General features: G+C 41.9%; 1 protein-coding gene and 1 long non-coding RNA gene across 4 annotated transcripts in view; both read right to left on the bottom strand.

Annotated features, from left to right (window-relative positions):
* LOC306881630 overlaps positions 1 to 23,126 on the bottom strand; it is a 494,310-nt gene that overhangs the window by 97,153 nt on the left and 374,031 nt on the right. The window lies entirely within an intron of this gene.
* The window catches only part of LOC306881625 (mesoderm induction early response protein 1-like), a 152,949-nt gene that overhangs the window by 67,103 nt on the left and 62,720 nt on the right, over positions 1 to 23,126 (bottom strand). The gene's annotated exons all lie outside the window — the stretch shown is intronic.

Raw genomic sequence — 23,126 nt, 5'->3', positions numbered from 1 at the left:
TATCTCACGACCCATAGGTGGCGCTGTTCCCAACTTTGGCATGGACTCTCAGATCATGGTGTTGATGAAATGTACCAAGTCTCTGAATCACATTAATATAAAATGGCCAGTATTTTTTTAATAATTGCAAATGTTTAAATATTACTTTACTAATAATGTACCCACATTAAACTCAAATTAACGCTCTAACAATAATCAGTATATATTTAATGAAAACTATGCAATGTTATTTTACATTTGATTCTTCCATTTCTGCATCTAAATATCTATAAACCTAATACCTGCTCTTTATGCTATTGTTTGCAATTTGGTTATTGCGCAATTTAACTGGTATCTACACTTTTATTATCATAATAAACTTGATTGTTAGAATAGAAAATTACAGTGGTCTATAACAAATATTACCAGGGTTTGTACAAGGTGCTTAAAATGCTTGAAATTGAAATTCTAAAAAAAAAACTTGGAAACAGACGTATTTATGAAAAGGTACTTAAAAGTGCTTGAAATATTGAAATATATATGAAATTAGTGTTTGATTTTGGCTAATGACAAATTTTGTTTGTTATTAAAAGCTTCTTCAGTACAATACAAAATAACAAGGGTCTATAGAAAATATTATGAAAACTATAACTGTTGCACTTTTTTCATTATATGTTTATAATGTTTTATTGTTTATAGTTTATAATTGTTAAATAACCATTTAACAAGTGACATAATAATCAATCATTACTGCTTAAAAATGTAAGTTGAGAACTGTTAAAGCATGAAATAAGACTAATTTGAATTTAATGTGAATTTGAGTTTAATGTGGGTACATTATCAGTAAAGTAATATTTAAACATTTGCAATTATTAAAAAAATACTGGCCATTTATATTAATGTGATTCAGAGACTTGGTACACTTCATCAACACCATGATCTGAGGGTCTGTGCCAAAATTGGGAACAGTGCCACCTATGGGTCGTGAGATACAAAGAATGGCTATTTTTGCTAATAACTTTTTAACAGTTAGTTAGAAAATTATGATCTTGGTGTCTGTGGATTTTTTGGGTCATCCTGAATCTTTGGATGTCGATTTTGCCAGGAACGGCTGAACCATGTGTCTGCCATTTTGAAATTTGTCATAAATTGCTATATCTTTTGAACCATCTGACATATCTGCACGGAAATTGATAGGGATCAACAATGGCATGTCCCAGAGGTACCTGAGAAGTTCGAACACAGCGCCACCTAGTGTTCAAAAGTTTTACAAAAACACTTATAACTTTTGAAAACACTGTCCAAATGATCTTGTTTTAATATTTTATTCCCTGGGTTATGCCGATTCTGACAAGGTCTCATTTGTTATTTTCCATGAATGTGCTTGTCAGCAATATTGAAGTGAATGAAAAACATGTCCAAAATCTGAGCATTAGAAGCTGACATTTTTTTCGGGAATCCTGTGGGAATCCCGTGGAATGGGAAACAAAATCACTATTATTCACGTGAAAAAAATGTCAGCGGAAGTGGACGGGACCGGGTATACACAAATATACCTTTTATATAAATAAACTATATATTTTAAATTTTAACTCAATTCTACAAAATGACACCTCAGTTGTGCTCACCGACATTTCTGGGCAGTCTGAAATAACCAAAAAATGTTTACGAGTTGAGAAAGACAGTGTGAAAATGCCATACGCCAGCTACAAGACATGTAGACTAGACACGTTATCAAATACGATTCTGACTCTGGCAGGAGTGGCCTTCAGTGTCACAAATGCAAAGCAGCCCGCTAAAGGCAACTGTTTTATTTTTAATTTTTAACTTGTAACCCTTTTGTTTTAGCAGGAAAAGCTATTAACGTGTGAAATATGTTGAGTTTAGTTTCGTATGAATGGTCATGATAAGTGCAACAATTCGGTGCGAATTATATGTCGATTTTCAGCCTCATACGAATGATGATAATACTTTTATAAGAAGTTATTAAAACTCCAGAGACATTCCCCACATGGAAGATTACAGATTAAATTAATTTCTGTGTCCAAAAGAAACAGTATGGGCGGGGCTCCGCCTACAGGGTCAATTTGATTGGATCAAGCACTGTGGGACGGACAAAATTCAGCCCGTTTAAAACTACGTGACACAAAGGCTTTCTGCTCGCTGCTTGCTCTCTCTCGAACTTTGGCTTCTTAGCCTCATTGATTGCGCTCCAAAAGCGCTCACAGCCTTAACATTGGGCCAATCATCCAAGACCTCAAACACTCCGTCAAACTTCTGACTGAAGAAACTTATAGAAACCTGAAGCTGCAAGAAACTCTGAAGAACTCCAAGTGCGTCGCCACGTCACAAAGAAAGCAACCAACCACCGGAGGGCATCCCCAGAGTGACGTCACGCAACGACCACATCAGCACCCAATCAGCAGCCTCTGGAGTTTCCCAACCAGGAAAGGGAAATGAAACGAAACGAAACCGGAGATCATCTGTCAACTCAACTTGAATGCAAGTAAACAAACAAATCTCCATTTCGCTCTAAACTGTTGAATTGATCTGTATGCAGTCAAAGATAGCCAAATCTCTGCATGTGATCTACCTCAGGTTGAATTTCAGCAGACTAACGACTCGCAATAATGACTCACAATAACTCTTTTTCCTGAACCATGTCTGTGTGTGTGTGTGTGTGTGTGTGTGTGTGTGTGTGTGTGTGTGTGTTTTAGTTAGTTTACTGTGCCGTAGAATAGCAAATAAACGCGTTTCATTTTACAAAGCAGTGTTTGTGTTTTGTATTTGATCAGTTACTGCCTTGCGCTGTCGATCCTTTGTTACCTTGCTCATAACAAATAAAATGCTGGTTAATGCTAACTTCGGTGGCCACAAAGCAAGCAGAATGACTAGGATACACTAAGTGCTGGACGCTGGACAGACTAGTCAATAAAGTGTAATCATAAGTTTTGAATCAGTTCAATTTAATCAAATCAATATTGAATCTTTAAGAATCGATTCCCTAAAAGCTAAATTAAGAGCTAAAAAATCCTTACATATAATGATGGAGAATGCGGGCAGCAGAAACTAACCGTTCAAGTATAAAAACGACACATGTTGTTGTACCTGTCTATTTTTAACTGGAAGAAATAGGTCAGAGACAGAGAAGCAGAGTTTGGTGTTATTGTACTTTATTATAGCATGCTAGCATTTTGTTGAATGAATGTGCAACTAGTTGTCTGAGAAGTGAACGGCATAAAACATTTAAATGTTGTCTGCTGAAACAGATTAATGCACACTTAGAGAGAAGTGAGCAAATTCTTCACTTACGTCTCTTTTTAGGCCTATTGCTGGTTATCTCATATTGCGTGTTCCAATGTGGAAATAACTATGCTGTCTCCCGGTTCAAGACATTAATCTAGCTAATTAATGATTCTCGGCCACTTTGATTCACTAAAAGGAGTGAATTTAAGATGCGGCGCTCAGAAGGAGTGACCCAAAACTCGTTCTGTGGGGAGAATTATGATATTGATCAATTGTTTTCCATGGGTGTTTTGTCTGTCTAAACAGGCTAACACCAGCATAAGGCCCACTGAGGCCAAGAATAAATATTAATAATTAATCTGTAGATTAATTTATCTCACGCTAAACGAGTTGAGATTGTCAGCGCTTTAAGAAGGACAGAAAATCGAAATAGTGCTTTGTGGTTCTTCAAGTGTGAGATGCACTCACACCTCCGTGATGTACTTAAACTGTGTTTAACTGCAGCCTGCGTGTGACACATGACCAGTTTATGGTCACCATAACAACAGTTAACAGAAGTCCTCAGTGACTTCTTTCAGGATAACTCCCAAGATCGCAAGCGCAGCCTGAGAGCGCCATTTTGAGCTGTTGTAAACAAATAGCATAGCATGACCTAAGCTAACTGAAGATAATGAGTTTGCATTGAAGCCTATGCAGAGCTATTAGCATTGAGCTAGCGGTTAGCACTTAGCATTTTGTAGCCTGTGGATTTGAATGCAGTGTGTTTTGCAGTGTTTTGAAGTGTTGATGTGACTTAACCATTTACAGCTGAACTTTAATTTACACCAAGATTGTTCACATCACTTCTTTCTCTCTTTGCACTTATTCATTCTATCTCTCCTCCCATTTAAAATGACTCTGACGAATGCAATATTAATAAACCTTTCTGTATGATTATAACTAATCATCAGAGTGGCTAGCGATCTCACAGGTAGCTTTAAAAATATTTGCTGAAGATTGGTCTTTCCCTTTTTAGCTGGAACCAGTTTAACCTGCCACAGCTATTGATTGTTATTAGCAATTAATCATGGTTATCGCCCTCAGTTCTTTAAGGATACATTGTGATTCATTCCATTATAACTGCTCTCATGATTTTAACGCCATCAGTAGATGATTGGCTATCCTTAGGTATTTGAAATTGTTAATTTAATGTCATAATTAATTACAAATTTGGAATTAATTTAATTTCATGAAATAATTTCAGTTCCTGCTTCCAACAAATAGTTACTGATTAATTTAATCATAAGTGCTCTTATAATTTGACAACAATAACATTAAGATCTTAATCATTAACTATCAAGAGGGCCCCGAAATTTTTAATTTCATTTGTAAGTAATTAGGGTGGTACGGATTAATTTGTTCTGATGGTTTTAATCAGGGGCGTAGATTACGCGGGGGACGCGGGGGACGTGTCCCCCCCTTTTTATAAAAAGTAAAGTCGTCCCCCGCACTTTTTCATTGGACAGTTGTGTTCTCGACATGTTGAGGTTTTAATGGAGCAATGTATATAAATGCAGAATAATTTAAAATTCAAAGAGACAAGATAATTTATACATGACGTTTACGTTTCCATGGCAATCAGTCACTCAGTTTGTCACGTCACGACATGCCCAGGCTCGCGCCCGCGGTCCCACGCTGTATCCATCATTCATTAGAGCTTGAGATGAGTTCAAAGCGGCAAGAAGAAACTCTTCACTCCTTTTTTTACGAAGAAGTCAAGCAGCGTAAGTTGTCATGTGGGATCCGAATAGTGTTGCACGGTGTTCAGTGACTCTTACCTATTGCTCTTGTTGAATAATTACCCAGTTTTGATGTTCATTATATGGAGGGGAAAAAAGCTGCCTGGACAAACATGCACTTATTTATTTTCAGTGTATTTTTCCGTAACTCTTTTGTAACGTCTTTTATTTTAACACGTATGTATGTTATTAGAACCCTTCAAATAAGAATAAAGATAATGTCGAACTGAGATTTTACAGCGTTTGCAGCATTGTGACGCTCTGCCAATTCTATGATGTATTTCAATCAAGTGTAACACTGATCTGATACAGGATAGATCTTCATTTAGGGGTGCTCTGTCATTAGTGCACTAATTTGACGTTTTTATGTGTTGTCAAGAATGAACAAGAAACAGTCAGCCTAGGTCTGTTAGGGCAGAATCAGGACGACACGCAAGAAATACAAACTTCACAGCTGAGAAGAACTGATAGAGTGGCTTTTAACACCTGGCTATTTTTACATTGTATAAAATCTATTAATACACAAGCGTTTGTAGGATTATATATGGACCAATCATAAAAAACACATAATTAGTCAAATATAGAAAAATAAAAAATAACATTAGTATGATGAACAACTTCTCAGCTATCATTTTTAACTACAGTATGCAATTATTAGCTTGCATATTGGTTGTTCATTAGTACTTAAGCACATATTAATTCTGTATTCTTCATGACCATATTCTGCATCCCATAATCCTAAACTTAACAACTACAACGACTACCTTACAAGCTATTAATAAGCAGTAAATGAAGAGTTTATTGAGGCAAAAGTCATAGTTAATAGTGAATGTGTTTATCATTCTAACGTGTTAAAAATAATTTAGGATACAAATGATTGGTTATTGTCCAGCAGTGTACTTAATTAGTTATTTTCTTCTGTATGTCACTATTCCCTGTGTGTACATGTTTCAAACACTACTTTATTTGCTATAGACAGAGGCAGAAGTGAATTCAGAGCTGAGAGTGAATGAGGCAGAAGGTTTCAGTGAGGCTTCAGAGGTAAAGATTATTTACAGCATTGTCTATGATAAGATATGTCTTTTAACATACACTAATCAGACTAATGTATAATAGAACAGAACAGAATAAAGTATGTGAATGTGCAAGTATCCATTACTGTGTGCCATGTACTCTACATACAACACTCACAAAATACAATCTGAAATATGTAAACAATAGTACCCTTACATCTTTGTAACTTATACTCAAAAAGGTGCACATATAGAGTACCAATATGTACCATAATGTACAACTATGAAACTCTTTGGGGTAAATAAGGTACAAAGATGTCCTTTTAAGGGTACTGTCCCAGTGACAAGCTGTTGTATTTCTTTCTTTCTTTTTTCTCTCTTTCTTTCCTTCTGTTTTATAATCATATATAATAATATAATCATAAAGCATATTAAGCAAAAAGGTATGATTAAAAATAAAACCTGTCAATTAGACAAGGGTTAACTGAAAAAAAAAACAGGTATAACACTAGTCTTTGGGGGAAGTCGTGGCCTAATGGTTAGAGAGTCGGACTCGTAATCGAAAGGTTGCGAGTTCGAGCCCCCGGCCAGCAGGAATTGTAGGTGGGGGGAGGGAATGTCCAGCGCTCTCTCCACCCTCAATACCACGACTGAGGTGCCCTTGAGCAAGGCACCGAACCCCCAACTGCTCCCCGGGCGCTGCAGCATGGCTGCCCACTGCTCCGGGTGTGTGTTCACGGTGTGTGTGTGTGTGTGTGTGGATTTGTTCACTACTCACTGCTGTGTGTGTGCACTTGGATGGGTTAAAGGCAGAGCACCAATTTCGAGTATGGGTCACCATACTTGACAATACGTCACGACTTTGACTTTGAGACATTCCGCCCCCCCCCCACCACTTTTGAAATGATGGCTACGCCCCTGGTTTTAATGACACAAGGAGTAATTAGTAACTTGTTATGCTTAGGGATCCGAAATTAGGGATTTGGAATTTAATTTCATAATTAATTACGAATTTGAAAATTCAGATTTTATGTCTTAATTACAGTTCCTGTTTCCATACTGCAACAATATTTGCTAATCAATTCAATTGTAATTATTTTTAATGACAAACATCATTAAGATTTTAATTAGGAACCACAATTTCTAATTTGAAATTCTAATTTAATTTGCAGTCAAGTTCTGGTTCTACCTGTTAGGCCTTACTTCCTCTCCTTCAAATATCTGATTAACTCTTCTATAGGTTTCCCTTTTTCTTAGGCCTGATAGCAGATAGCGCTCCCCCTAGTGCTTGGTTGGTGAAGTGACATTGCCTCCACTGTGGGTCACAGCAAGCAGAGTCACCTGTTCCGATGGAACCTGGTGCGGGCTGGGGGAAAAAAACGAATACCTCCGCCCTAGTATTGCAAAAGTGAAGGCACGCAGTGAGGCATCGGAGGAGGAGTCATCAAAGGCTGACTGGGCGAAGGTGCGGATATACCACCCCGGCCAACTATTGACGAGGTACGTCGAACTTCAGGTTCACGCTGACGGATAGCACCCGGGATTTAGCTCCGCCCCTCTTCAGGCCAGCAGTCGTTGACGTGCCTCACCCGAGTGCCAGTCTGGTTGTGCCAAAAGCCATAGATGTTTGAGAGGTTCACTGCAATATGACGGGGACAGAGTGTTCGGCAGGACGCTTACAGGAGCTCACCTGGTGCGCTCGGGCCCAAACCCCTCTCCATCTGGTGTAGGTGAACCAAAAACAACTGATAACAGCTCTCAGTGATATGTGTCGGGTCCCCGCTATATTAGCCACAACATTCACAAATGTTTACAGAAAAAGCGGGAACCCAGCAAGCCTATTTCTGTTTTATCACGCGATAGAAAGTCTAAAGCCTTCTCAAGCTGTACGGCTGACTCATCTAACCTGCGGCCTATAATGCATCAATCCAAGACTGCTGCAGAGACAAAATGTAATTCCATCAAGTTAGCATTTTTAAATATTCGCTCACTTAAAAATAAATCATTTCTGATCAACGATTTAATAACCACAAACAACTTGGATTTTATGTTTCTAAATGAAACATGGTTAGAAGACAGCTGCAGTGCAACAGTCCTTAATGAAACAGCCCCACCTAACTTTAATTTTATAAGTGTCTCCAGGACTGTTAGGAGAGATGGAGGTGTAGCTGCTCTGTTTAAAGATGTTTATCAGTGCAAGCAAATGTCATTTGGTCAGTATTTGTCTTTTGAACACCTAGGTATTGTGCTGAAAGGTGCTCCACGCACCCTGTTTATCATTATTTACAGGCCTCCAAAATATTCTCCAGCCTTTGTTGATGAGTTCACTGAACTGTTACAGGGCCTGAGTTTCGGTTTTTAAACTGGGGGGGAACTCCCCCCTTACATGGGGGGGGTTTAAAGATTCTTGGGGGGGGGGGATAAATTGACACATCGGGCTAAATTAATCATCTTCATTTATTTATGTCTACAGTTTTTAATGTATCTTGGTTTTCAAAGAATTATAACAAAATTTGTCATGCTTTCTTTCAAATTGACATTAAGAACTGTATTAAAACTATATATTAAGAATCACTGTATTTGTATATTCCAGTTTCAGTTCAATTTCTTTGTTTTAAAAAAAAAACTTTATACAAAATACACCGTGCTCTCCTTCAAACTTACATTAAGGTCTCTCAATTTCAGTGTATTTCATGGGTTTCAGATCAGTTCAGTTCTTTGCTTTTTCAAAACTTCATACAAAATACGTCATGCTCTCCTTCAAATTAACGTTAAGAACTCTGTTTAAACTATATATTAATGTATCTCAGTTTCAGTGTCTTTCATGTTTCAGTTCAATTTTAGTCACTTTTTTTCCATTGCTTGTGACTTTGTGACTTCTTTCCTCTGTCTCCTCCTCTTCATCTCTTTCCATTTGATGATGGCTTTCATTTTTGTGTCTTCTGAATAAAAAAAGAAATGTCTCCTCTTTCTATAGCCAAATATTTTTTTTCCCCTAACGTTTAAGCGTTGTGAAAATCTAATCAGAGTGTTATTTTTGTTTTTATTGAAGAAAAAAAGCTCTCCAAAGATTAAAAACCATTTCAGTGAATGATCTTTATTCCGACATAAATTAAATAACACAAGGACAAATATCATCCATACCAAGCTGTTGGCGTCTTCTCGCCGTTGAAACATGGGTCGTTACGTGAGAGATGATGACGATCAGTGAACAGGAGTCTATTTTCTTATGTTCATTCATGTTAACTTTCGATAAAATGCGCATTTTAAGATAAGGAGATGATGATTTACTCGCGCTTTGCTGCTGCTGTGTTGAGTCGGCGGGCGCGCTCTATCCACTCACACACTATAAAGAGCAAAACAGCATTTGATGTTTGAATTTCGGGATTAAAATAATATAATTTGGAAGCCGATAACATCTTCACAAGCAACTCATTATGACTCAGAATATTAGAGCGCGTTACACAGCCTTGTGTGAGTGCGACGCGGGCCACGGAGAACACGCCGATGCTCTGCTACAGGACTCAACGACAGAGAAGGCCGGTGCAGCGCTGTTTTAAAAAAAAGACAGGCTGTTTGAACCAGTGATTTATTTTTTTTCGCGTCTGTAGATGTATTTAATCTGAGATGAAGCAAATATATTTGTGCGGGAATTTCTCGCATTATAAAAGTTAAACTTGCGGGAATGGTTTAAATTATGCGCGGTCCCCGCAATCCCGCGCCGAAATTCAAGCCTTGTGTTATCAATGATTTCCTTAGAGTTTGACTGTTTTGCTATTGCAGGGGATTTTAATATTCACATAGATAATGCAGAAACCAAAACTACAAAAGAAATTATAACTATTTGAAACACTTTTGACCTGAGTCAGCATGTGCACGGACCCACACACAATCATGGACACACTCTAGATTTACTCATCAGTAGAGGTCTAAACATTTCATCCATTGTAATCAAGGACGTAGCACTATCTGATCACTTCTGTATTTTCTTTGATATATTGATCTCAGTCACCACTGAATCTAGATCTGTCTCTATCAGTAAGAGATGCATTAACGAGAACACTAGTGCGCTATTTATGAAGGCAATGTCATTAACACCAAGCATTTCTGCAGACCCTGATGATCTTCTCCTGGAGTTATTTAACTCAAAAATTAAGCATGTTATTGATGATATTGCCCCGATAAAGGTCAGCAAGAAGACGGGGAAACAGAAATCAATTTGGAGAAAATCAACAGCAGTTCAGAGCATGAAAAGACAATGCAGAAAAGCTGAGCGGATGTGGCGGAAGACGAAACTCGAAATCCACTATAGCATCTATAAAGACAGCCTTCATGCTTTCAATGTGGAACTAGCCACAGCTAGACAGACTTTATTTTCTAACCTTATAAACAGTAACTTAAACAACACTCGCACTCTTTTTGCGACTGTTGAGAGACTGACAAACCCCCCAAGTCAGATTCCCAGTGAAATGCTCTCCGAGAGCAAATGCAATGAGTTTGCTTCCTTCTTTTCTGAGAAGATCAATAATATCAGAAAGGAGATTGGCACATCCTCAAGTTATGCAGAGGTCACACAGATTCGACCGCAATTTCAAAAAGAAGTGACTATGTGTGTTTTTAAAAAAATTGATAAAATTTTGGAAGAAATAATACAGCACCTTAAATCTTCAACCTGCTATCTTGACACACTTCCCACATCCTTTTTCAAAAATGTGCTTAACTGTTTAGAAGCTGATGAACGCCTCACTTCTTTCTGGGACTTTTCCAAACTCCCTCAAAACTGCAGTTGTTAAGCCCTTTCTGAAAAAGCGCAATCTTGATAACACCATGTTGAGCAACTATAGACCCATATCAAATCTTCCTTTCATAGGTAAGATTATTGAAAAGGTAGTTTTTAATCAGCTGAACAACTACTTAAAGTCAAATGGATATCTGGACAATTTTCAATCTGGTTTCCGAGCACATCACAGCACAGAGACAGCACTCATTAAGATAATAAATGATATTCGCCTCAATTCTGATTCTGGCAAAATATCAGTGCTGGTACTACTAGATCTTAGTGCTGCGTTTGACACTGTCGATCATAACATACTCTTAGAGAGACTGGAAAACTGGGTCGGGCTTTCTGGGATGGCACTCAAATGGTTCAGATCATACTTAGAAGGGAGAGGTTATTATGTGAGTATAGGAGAGCATAAGTCTAAGTGGACGGCCATGACATGTGGAGTCCCACAAGGCTCAATTCTTGCACCGCTCTTGTTTAGCCTGTATATGCTCCCACTAAGTCAGATAATGATGAAGAACCAAATTGCCTATCACAGCTATGCTGATGATACCCAGATTTACCTAGCCTTATCTCCAAATGACTACAGCCCCATTGACACCCTCTGCCAATGCATTGCTGAAATTAACAGTTGGATGTGCCAGAACTTCCTTCAGTTAAACAAGGAGAAAACTGAAGTCAATGCATTTGGAAACAAATGCATTCAAGGTGAATGCATACCTTGACTCTAGGGGTCAAACAACTAAAAATCAAGTCAGAAATCTTGGGGTGATTCTGGAGACAGACCTTAGTTTCAGTAGTCATGTCAAAGCAGTAACTAAATCAGCATACTATCATCTAAAAAACATTGCAAGAATTAGATGTTTTGTTTCCAGTCAAGACTTGGAGAAACTTGTTCATGCCTTTATCACCAGCAGGGTGGATTACTGTAATGGTCTCCTCACCGGCCTTCCCAAGAAGACCATTCGACAAATGCAGCTCATCCAGAATGCTGCTGCCAGGATTCTGACTAGAACCAGAAAATCTGAGCATATCACACCAGTTCTCAGGTCCTTACACTGGCTTCCAGTTACATTTAGGATTGATTTTAAAGTACTTTTACTTGTTTATAAGTCACTCAATGGCCCAGGACCTAAATATATTGCTGATATGCTCACTGAATATAAACCGAACAGACCACTCAGATCATTAGGATCGAGTCAGTTAGAAATACCAAGGGTTCACACAAAACAAGGGGAGTCTGCTTTTAGCTATTATGCGGCCTGCAGTTGGAACCAGCTAAAACATTAGCCACATTTAAATCAAGACTCAAAACTCATCTGTTTAACTGTGCATTTGAATGAGCACTGTGCTATATGTCCGAACTGACTGCAATGAATTTTAAGTATAATAATTTTCTTTAAATTTATTTTAAATCAATCTCTATATCATTTTAAAATTCCTTGTTTTTATCATTTTTATTTCCATGTTTTTATTGATTTTTAATGTCTATTTCACTTTCGTTTATGTAAAGCACTTTGAATTACCACTGTGTATGAAATGTGCTATATAAATAAACTTGCCTTGCCTTGCTCGGATGGTGGGCCTTGCTGCTGGGCTCTGCTGGACCAATTTAATTTCTCACCAAACCTAGGGTATAAGAACTTACCTTCCAATTAGCAAAACCCCAAGATAATTGTATCGAAGTGTACAACTTAAGTGAAGAAGTGTATCGATTTAACAGTGCCACCACGCTGCCACCCTCGTTACTAGTCCTAACATTGAGAGCAAACCCTCACTCTTCTTCTTCTCTTTTCTCCCCGCTGCTATCTTCTAATTTGACTACTGCTACTGTTTGCTGGGATTTTGCCTGTAGGAAGATCATAAGCAGAAAACTTTAGCAATTGAACAGGTATTTGTGAAACTTGAGAACTCATTATTTCAAAATTGCCTTCTGTTTACCTTCCACTCTCTTGTGAAATCCTACCCCGCCAGGCTAAAGCAAGTCAACGAGAAGGTAGGCTTTGGAAAAATTCTAAGCATGCACGAGGAACAATAAGGAACCAATATTGTTGTTGTTTTCCTCCACCCCGGAGAAAATTAATAGCAATCACAGGCTTACAAAAAAAAAATCCCCATTTTCAATCCTCTGACTAGAAGCATCCTTCTAAATCAGACTTAACAAACAAAAAACAAAAAAAGGAAATCTGCCACCAGAAAGGGGTATTTTTTTTGTCTCTCTCCCACATCATCCCACAACAGAACATGTCGGTCACTAGGAGGATCTGGAAACATGGCTAAGTGTTGCGACAGACAGCGTCCTCCCTAAGGCCGCTGAAGCACTGAAACATCAGACACAGGACCAGCTGGATGACAACATAACAAGCCTCATGGGACAAGACCTAAGTGAAAGCTACAGTCACAAAGAATTAGCCAAGATCACCGGCTCCTTAAGTCACACACTCATCGCCACCCTCAAGTTGAGCGGCAGGCACGCTGCACATCTCCACCAGGAGCTGATACGCGCACAACGACGCATCAAGCAGCTAGAACTGGAAGCTCAGGAACAACGGGAAGGGCCTGATGAGGTGGAACAAGGCGCTGAAGAGGAGATCAACAGGCTAAACGAGACCCTAGCAGCTACCACCCAAGAAATGGAACAAGTCAAGGCCAACTACACTGATCGTTCTGACAAGCTACAGTATGCAGAACAGCTACTGGAAAAGGCAAAGGCTGACTTCAGAGACAAGAACAGCAGAATCAAAGCCCTTGAAACTCACCTGGATGAGTCAAGAAACAAGATCAGCCGCCTAACACGACAGCTCAACTACATCAAGGAAGAATCCGATAGTTTCCGACAGGAACTCAAGCACGCCTACGAACCGTTGTGTGCCATGAACCGTCGAGGACACGACGCGCACTGATCTCACCTCTGCCGAGCAGGACCAGGTCACCTGTTTCTGGACTGACACGTGAGCAAAAGGTGGATGGGGTGGTGTTGAAACATTCACCAGTTTCCTTTGAAGAACTTCACCTCACGACAAAGCCAAAAGAACCTGCTGCAGCCAACCGCAGATCGTCGCACGGCTTGGACCTAAATGACCCCGACAAGCTCGCCAGGAACATTGGCAAATTCACCCCAAGTGTGCCAAATAGCCAGAATGTCCAAGCTTATCTCCAAGATATCGATTTCCATCTGGAAATGCGACCTAATGTTATTGACAAAGATAGACTCTATTTGCTCCAAACAACGTCCAGCCCTGAAGTGCGCAGCTTCCTGGACCGGCAGCCTGCTCACACAAAGACTGATTACCAACTGCTCCGAGAAGCCCTCATTAAAGAGTTCGCCGACCCTGACTCCAATCAAGAACTAGTGGCTGTCCTGGAGACGAGACAAGGACGTCACGAACCTCCTCAAGCCTACTACAGCCTGGGACCAATCAAGGCCTCATGAGAATCATTGGGAGAGATCGTGGAACCAGCCAAACTCATTTGGAAAATCAAGAGGGAAAAACTCATGGGAATCCAACGGAAACGCCAAGGGAAAATGACAAACTCACCCTGGAGCAACCAGCCCAAGGAATCGACAAAAGAATTCACAAGATTCCAAGCTGACAGAGCTCAAACTGAATCCACACAAGAACAAAAGACACCACGAGCTGATAAAAATGATGATGAAAGAGTTCTTCCAAGTAAAGGAGGAGGATCGAAAGTGGGAAAAAAAGAGAAACCCGATTCAGCCTGACTAGCGGCTGGACGAGAAAGCAGCGACCTGCTGACCCAACCAGCCACAGAGAACAGCACTCCTTCACCTCACTCTCAGAGAACCGCAACCACCCTAACTTCAGATGGACACGAAGAGGACTAACAGAACCCTCAATCTCCAAAGGTGCAAACTGAACCTCCAAGCATATTCCCACACGGGCCTACAGCTAAAACATGTGGCCCCAATTAACCTAATGGTGAGATCAATGTATCTCGTCCATCCAGTATACGTCTCCCCACTTAACACGTATCCACTCCTCATTGGGAAAGATCTGCTTAATCGCTTCAAACCTTTAATAGACTTCAAGCACCTAAAAATGTGGAGACAAGTCCGCGAACCTCTGCCCTGCTAGTCAGTAGACTCCAACGAGTCGCAGTGTCAAGTCACAGACACCTAATTCACTGACTGATGATGCAGTATCAAAGCCAGCACCTGGACCAAGCACAAGCAGCAAAGACCAGGACCCCCTCCTCTGCTCCCTGCAGAAGCCTGAATCAAAAGCAGGCCCCCTTCGAATCATGATTCCAATAGATGTCCAAGGCACATCAGTGTCCTAGCCCTGTAGGCAGAGAACTCAGCCATCAGCCTGAAGCTATTCAGAACATTGAAGCAAAGACACCAGAGTCTACCACATGTGGTTAAACACAGCCGCTTCCCTCTCAGTCCCTGGTCGACAACCATGGCTACCTCCAAGATCATGTGCGCTGTGGACATACAATGGAACAACAGACATCTGAGTCACTACTTCCTCATTGTCCCCAATCTACCTCACGACATCTACATTGGAGCAGATATCATGGTCCGGCTCAATGCTTGCATTGATACCGTGAACGACATCATATGGCCTCCCCTGTCACACCAACTGACAACTTCAGTCAACCTCAAGAACCTTCAATCTGGTCAAACAATGCCAGACGCATGCGCTATGATCACTGAGCAGGAAGCAACGATACCTGCCTACGGCTAGAGTGTCAGTGTTCGCCTCAACATGCGACCTGGCCAAACTCTCAACAGTAAGCTAGGCTTCTTCCAACCTTCCAGGACCTGCCTAAAACTAGGACGGACCTTGGAAGCCACACCTCTCATCGAAGTGTCATCTTGTCCTGTGTATGTGTTGTTCAACATCTGTACGGCCAAAGACATCCACGTTCCCAAAGCCAGTCACCTGGGATGGCTCATCAACCAAGCGTTCCACGACTTTGAACTAACGGTACCTGTTATAGGTCGCATACCAGCCCAGCTCACGTCAGACGAATACAATGACACCGTAACATTCACAAAACCCCATGAAAGCATTGCCATTACTTCCATTCTGCCGGTGTCCAGAGAAAGCGTATGACGTTCAGAACTAACAGATCACACTCACCTCGCTGTCTACGCTGTCTCAACCCAGCCTGCGACAGAATCACCTGCACAGGTGACCCTCAGGGCCCTAAGCCCCTCAAATGACTCAGCTGCTGAGGAACCCTACGCCGGGTTCAATGCACAAATTCAACAGATCCTGAGAAATGCAGATGCCCTCCACAATGAAGTGGATCAACAAGGACTCAAAGAGGTTCTGCACAAGTACAAGGACTCCTTCGCAAAGGATTCCCAGGATTTTGTCCTGACCAACATCCACACGGTGCACATCCCGACAAACCCAAATGCGCCACCCAAATTTGTGCGGCAGTACAAGATTCCAATAGAGTCATATGAGCCAGTGCAAGAAATTGTTGACTCCATGCTGGAAAAGGGGGTCATCCGGCCCTGTAACAGCACATACTGCGGCAGGAGCTAAGATCGCCCTTCACAAAGGACAGTGGTGCAAAACCAAGGTGAGCTATGTCGGCCTGCTCGTTGGACAAAACGGCATTGAACCACAGTCCAACCGCACCCAAGCAATTCAAAACATAAAGACACCGAATAACAGTGTGTGGGAGTGTGTAATTACTCATGACAGTTAATCGAGAACTACGCTGACCCAAAGAACCGCCACAACTGACAAACCACAGGTACTTCTAGGAGAATGTGTGTGAAGGAATGCCCACAGCATATGTCAATGGCTGCTCCTACAATCACCAGGGCAACTTAAAAGCTGGAGCGGGTGTGGTCTGGCTCAACAATGACCCTTGCCCACCGCAACAATTAAAATTAGGCCCTCACTCATTGCAATATGCAGAAATAGTGGCCATCCTCTTCACCCTACAATACCAACTCCAACTATGCCGTCTAAGCTTCACCTGCCATTTAGCTGGATGGAATCAGAATGGATTCAAGACAGCTAACAACAAGCCTGTCAAACACCAGGAACTCTTCCAAGCAGGCGATGCCATTGTCGCTGAACACGACATGATCGTTTATTGGAAAAAGGTTCGAGGTCATTCACATCAAACAGGACAAGACAAAGACTTCAATGACCAAACCGATGCCCTCGCCACTGATGGGTGCATTACACGGAGAGTCCTGGACATTTCATGCCCTCCCACCCAACCCATCAGTGGCAACCGTAACCCGCCGCCAGCACGCCACTGGCGCTGGGGCCCTCACGACTTTTGCCTTCACGCAACAGCAACTCCAAAGAAGGGAGTTTGCCCATTATCAACTCCAATAACATTTACCGGCTCAAAGATGTTGTGAATGTGGGATTTTGGCAAGGGAACACCTATGTCAAAATCCACACTCCTGAAGTCATTGCATATCACGATAACAACGAGCAGTTGTATCTGGCCCCAAACCTAAAAATGTGTACGCTTACTAAGGATATTCATTACCTCTGCCCGAGTGAACCCTTCGTCCGCGATAATACTGAGGGCATCTGCGGCCTAGAATCCATCAGACCCGACACTAGCTGCCCTGCCGAAGCTACACCACGGTTTCAAATTGAGGTAACACAAGCTGAAATCATCGGAAACTGATGGCTAGTCAACACCCCAGCACGTACAGCTACCCTCACCTAAGATCAACACGACACCGCCACGCGCATTATCCTGCCCAACCAAACTTTATGGATCACTGTCCCTAAAGGCTCGATCCTTCATATTGACAATTTAACATTGTATCACCTTAACGACAAAGAGTATCAGGCTGAACTCGAGATCTCACTCTTCTTCAAACAGCATTCTTTCATCCTCGATCCAAAATTGGAAGAAAGGATCAAGGAGGAAGGAACGCAACTTATTGATTTGACTCCTGTTGATACAGCTTTAAAAGCTATTGCTCGCCTTCCGCCCGCTGGCGCCAATCATTCGGGCTTGGTTTGCCGCTGACACAGCGCTTTGCATCTCTACTATTGTAGCATGGATGTGTGTTCTCTACAGTCCCCGGGCAAACCCGTCTGGTTCAACACAACATCAAAACACCACCGGGAGTCATCGTAAAGCAACGGCCCTACTGTATCCCAGAGGCTCGTCGGCAGGCTATTGAGGAAGAAATTCAGCAGATGTCGAAGTTGGGGGTGATCGAACCATCACGCAGCCCATGGTCCAGCCCGATCATTCTGGTCCCGAAGCCAGATGGCACCCTCCGCTTCTGCAATGACTTTCGGCGCCTCAACGAAGTCTCGGAGTTCGACGGGTACCCAATGCGGGGGTGGATGAACTCCTGGATCGCCTGGGAAGGGCCTGGTATATTTCCACCCTGGACCTGACAAAGGGCTACTGGCAGGTACCACTCTCCGAAAGTGCCAAACCGAAGACCGACTTTTCGACCCCAAGTGGCCACTGGCAATATCGGACCCTTCCCTTCGGCCTTCACGGGGTGTCGGCCACGTTCCAGAGGCTCATGGACATCATCCTTCGGCCTCACCAGCAGTACGCGGCAGCGTACCTTGATGATGTGGTCATTCATTCGGAGCGTTGGGAAGACCACTTAGACTGTCTGCGGAGGGTGCTTACGGATCTTCGAAGGGCTGGACTCACCGCCAACCCTCACAAGTGTCACCTGGCCCTCTTTGAGGAAAAGTACCTGGGTTTCCAGGTTGGACGGGGCCTCATCAAGCTGCAGGAGAAGGAGGTGGAGGCCGTCCGTGCCGCCCCAAGACCCGGCACGAAGACTCAGGTACGGGCATTCTTAGGGTTGGCGGGATATTACTGCTGCTTCATCCCTAACTTCTCTGACAGATCTGACCAGGAAGGGGCAGCCTGAGAGCATCGCCTGGAGTCCAGAGGCAGAGGAGGCATTCCAGCAAATTAAGTGTGCCCTGACGGAAGAACCGGTCCTGTGCGCCCCCGATTTCGGCTGCCCCTTCCTGCTGCAGACGGACACGTCCGAGACAGGGTTGGGAGCGTCCTGTCCCAAGTCCAGGAGGGTGAGGAACATCCTGTCTTGTTTATTAGCAGGAAGCTGACGAAAGCCGAGAGGAACTACCCCACAGTCGAGAAAGAGGCTCTGGCCATAAAGTGGGCAGTCCTGGAGCTGCGTTATTACCTGCTGGGCTGTAAATTCACCCTCCTCACGGACCACACGTCCCTTCAATGGATGGCCAGGGCCAAGGACACCAACGCCAGGGTGACGCGGTGGTTCCTCGCGCTCCAGGACTTCTGCTTCGTCGTCCGCCACCGAGCCGAAGCCTCCAACGCCAACGCAGACGGACTCTCTCAGATCTGGTCAGCCTTCGCAGGTCTGTCGGGTCACTCCCCACCCACCCCCAGTTTCCCCCTTGTTGCTACCGTATGGTTCCACCAGGACCAGGACAACGCTTGGGGGGGGGTGTGACGAGCGTCCCGAGCACTCGTCAGCGTTGCTCTGGAGAAAGAAGCAAGACACCTGCACTCGCTCATCACGGCTGGATCAGCCACACCGGCCCATTTGCCCACGGCCTTATAAGCCGCGTAAGGCTGAATAACAGGGAGACTGGTCTCTGGATACTGAGAACTAATGTGCCATCTCTTATTGATTTTCAGACACGAGCGTGTGACCGACCCAGCCCTGCCACAAGCACAGCACCGACTCACCGCACCCAGGAAATCACTCACGGAGAGCACCGCACCACCTCAGCGAGCCACTTGTCACTCTGCACCCGTTTATTGTATTATACACCCTCCGGTGTATTTATTTCAGCTCTCCTTGTTGCGTGATTCTTCCACCCCATCACAATACCAATGCTATTTGCAATGTATAAATTTGTTTGAATTAATAAATGTCTGTAAGAAGATCGGGACATCGAGTGCTCATTTCTCAGTTAAGCTGTGCTAAGCAGTATTTCTCTTCCACAGCGGCACTGGCAGAGCGGCCGGACCATCGTGAGACGGGCGGCCATAAAGAAGACCGTTTTAAACATTTTCAGATGGTATGTGTTCTCTGATTATTGTTGTATACTCTTACTAATTAAGTACTTTAACTCTTCAAACTTTTATTTTTACATTTAATACATTTATTTTCCACTGGCACAATGTGTTGTTAACTGTGATTTTACTTTTAGGCTATACACTACCAGTCAAAAAGTTTTTGAACAGTAAGATTTGTAATGTTTTTAAATAATTATCTTCTGCTCACCAAGCCTGCATTTATTTGATCCAAAATACAGCAAAAGCAGTAATATTGTGATTTTTTTTTTTTACTATTTAAAATCTTCTGCTTGGTGAGCAGAAGAGAATTCTTTAAAAAAAATAATAGAAATTTTACTGTTCAAAAACTTTTGACTGATATGTTCCCTGATGAAATATGGTTAATATGCTGGTAATTCTGTAACTGACGTTCAGCTATAAAATATAAAAGATGAATCATGAATAAAGCTGTTGGTGTGACGCAATAACTTGTTTTATTGAATATATAACAAAATAAAAATAAAATAAATAACAGTATAACTCTGTACTTCATTTTATAGTGTGCTTAAAACTGCTGTACTTAGTTTTACATCAATTTTACAGTATGAAATACAGCAACTACTGGATAATTGTTGCCAGTAAGTTACTTTTAATTTGACAAACATTTTCCGCTTATACACTCTTTACAAATCAAACTGTGTTGCATTATCATGTAGGCTATTTTACAACAAAAATAGCTCCTAGCACATAATTACATTTCTAAACTGAATAGTGTCACCTTTAACTTGTTCATATTAGCTTTAGTAATAACTATCCCTTTAAGTGACAGGTTTGTCACTTAGGGAAAAGTACTGGCACGGCTTAATAATAACCATGCATGACTTTTAATGCTCTTGTAAATGTTTAGTAGTATTTTAAAATAAATGCCTTTTCTTTGTTTTTTTCTTTACTGTTTTTAGGTATGAAGCCGAGGAGTCTGCACAGGCCTAGAAATATAATTTTATCCTGATCTATTCAAGTATTTTTTATCTAATTTTGTTTAATATTTTGTTTTACCCAATAAAATATGTGATTTAGAGATTGAGTTGAAGTCATTTTCTTCACAGTTGAAATATTTTATCACATGATTTAAAATGTATTGAGCACCACACAAAATCAACAGATCAGGTCAGGTACAACCATGAAAGGGAAACGAAACGGAGATCATCTGTCAACTAAACTTGAATGCCAGTAAAAAACAAATCTCCATTTTGCTGGAAACTGGTGAATTGATCTGTCTGCAGTCAAAGATAGCCAAATTTCTGCTTGTGATCTTCCTCAGGTTGAATTTCAGCAGACAAGCAAATGACTCGCAATAACTCATTTTCCTGAACCGTGTGTATGTGTGTGTTTTAGTTAGTTTACTGTGCCGTAGAATAGCAAATAAACGCGTTTCATTTTACAGAGCAGTGTTTGTGTTTTGTATGTGATCAGTTACTGCCTTGCACTGTCGATCCTTTGTTATCCTGCTCATAACAAATAAAATGCTGGTTAATGCTAACTTCGGTGGCCACGAACTAAGCAGAATGACTAGGATACACTAAGTGCTGGACGCTGGACGGACTAGTCAATAAGGTGTAATCATAAGTTTTGAATCAGCTCAATTTAATCAAATCAATACTGAATCTTTAAGAATCGATTCCCTAAAAGCTAAATTAAGAGCTAAAAAATCCTTACACAGGCATACCTTACCCTGTTTTTTGTTTTTTTAAGTAACATGCTGTACGGATAGACTGGAAACGCTGCCTGTTAACTGTTATGGTGCGTTCACACCGGACGAGACTTGCGCGAATAAATCGCGCTATTCGCGCGTAGTTGGACGCGTGAACATTTTGGGTTTACTCGCTTCATTCGCGCGTGAAATTCGCTTCATTCGTGCGTGAAATTCACTGCACAACAGACGCGAATTCGCGTCATGGGCGGGGCTTCTGCCAGGGGGCACAATGACTGCCACAGAGAGCATATGTATAGAATTTGGCAAATAAAATCAGCCCTTTATGTGCTATGGAAACACTGGACGCGTGTATTTCAGCCGAGAATGTAGTTGTTTAAAACTCAAATCTGCGGTTTATTTATAAAAACAGCCCCTATTTGAAAATGTGCTTCGCCGATTTCGGAGCCGTGAGCTCCAGGCGATCAACGGGCGCTCGTGCTCATGTATCCCGAAGAGAGGAGCATAACCTCGGCTAGTCCTTCTGACATTTGCCGCTGGCTCTGATGTCTCTGTAGTGGATAAACATAAGATATAATTTGTTTTGGGTAAATCTAACAGGTAATCTTTGGTCTATAGTACAGCTCCGGATACAGCTACGATGATTTAGTCCTCTATTGTTGTTTTGATTTCTGCCTCGCTCGTAATCACATCACTACTAGAGCAAGCTCCTGATTGGTTAGCGCGGCGCGAATATCCGCCAAAGTTCAGATTTTTGAACTTGCGCGATTCGTGGGAATCGCGCGATCCGCGCGTCAAACGCTCAAAACGCTCAATTCACGCCGCGTCATTCGCGCCGCCTCATTTGCGCGAATCGTGCCGCAGGATGTCTATTCGCGTCTTTGCATTGACTTAACATGTAAATCACTCGCGCTTAACGCTTCATTCGCGTCTGGTGTGAACGCACCATTAGACCCGCGACAAAAACACCATCACAAAAATCCCGTCAATTTGCAGTTTAGGACTTTTCATCCAGTGGTCATATCCACAGTGTGTTTTTGCAGTGTTGAGCACAGTGGCCAATCAGAGGCGATTAAGTTACAATTCTTTCACCACCCAAAATTCCGGTGTTCTGTTCAATTCTGCTGAGTTCTACACGTTCTCGAACTCTCTCATTAAAACAAGTGCAGACAAGATGTAAATAGCAGATTAATTGCACAGTGTAAAGGTTCCAGAAATACCAGAAATCACTTGTTGTACCGTGTCAGTGTTTACAAATGTGCGGAAGGAGGACCATATACACATATTCAAATGTCTTTGTGTCAGTTTATCGTTTAAAATGCCCATTTCGTGTGCGTATCCTGGGTGTTTTAATATTAAAAAGCCTACTGACTCGGTACTTCCGCCTACCTCAACCGTGACCTTTTCCACGTAATTGCGTATTACGTGACGTCACGAACGCGCATCACAGAACAGAGCAAGGCGAGCATTTGTGCTTATAAAACTTAAACTTTTTTATTTATTTTTGAAATGACCGATCGTTTCGCTAGATAACACCCTTATTCATCGTCTGGTATCGTTTAAAGCCCTTTGAAGCTGCACTGAAACTGTCATTTGGACCTTGAACCGTTTGGGTCCCAATGAAG

Source organism: Barbus barbus (genome assembly GCF_936440315.1).
Source record: "Barbus barbus genome assembly, chromosome: 15".
NCBI lineage: Eukaryota > Metazoa > Chordata > Actinopteri > Cypriniformes > Cyprinidae > Barbus > Barbus barbus.
Note: the sequence above shows the minus strand (reverse complement) of the source record. Positions and strands in the feature narration are given on the sequence as shown.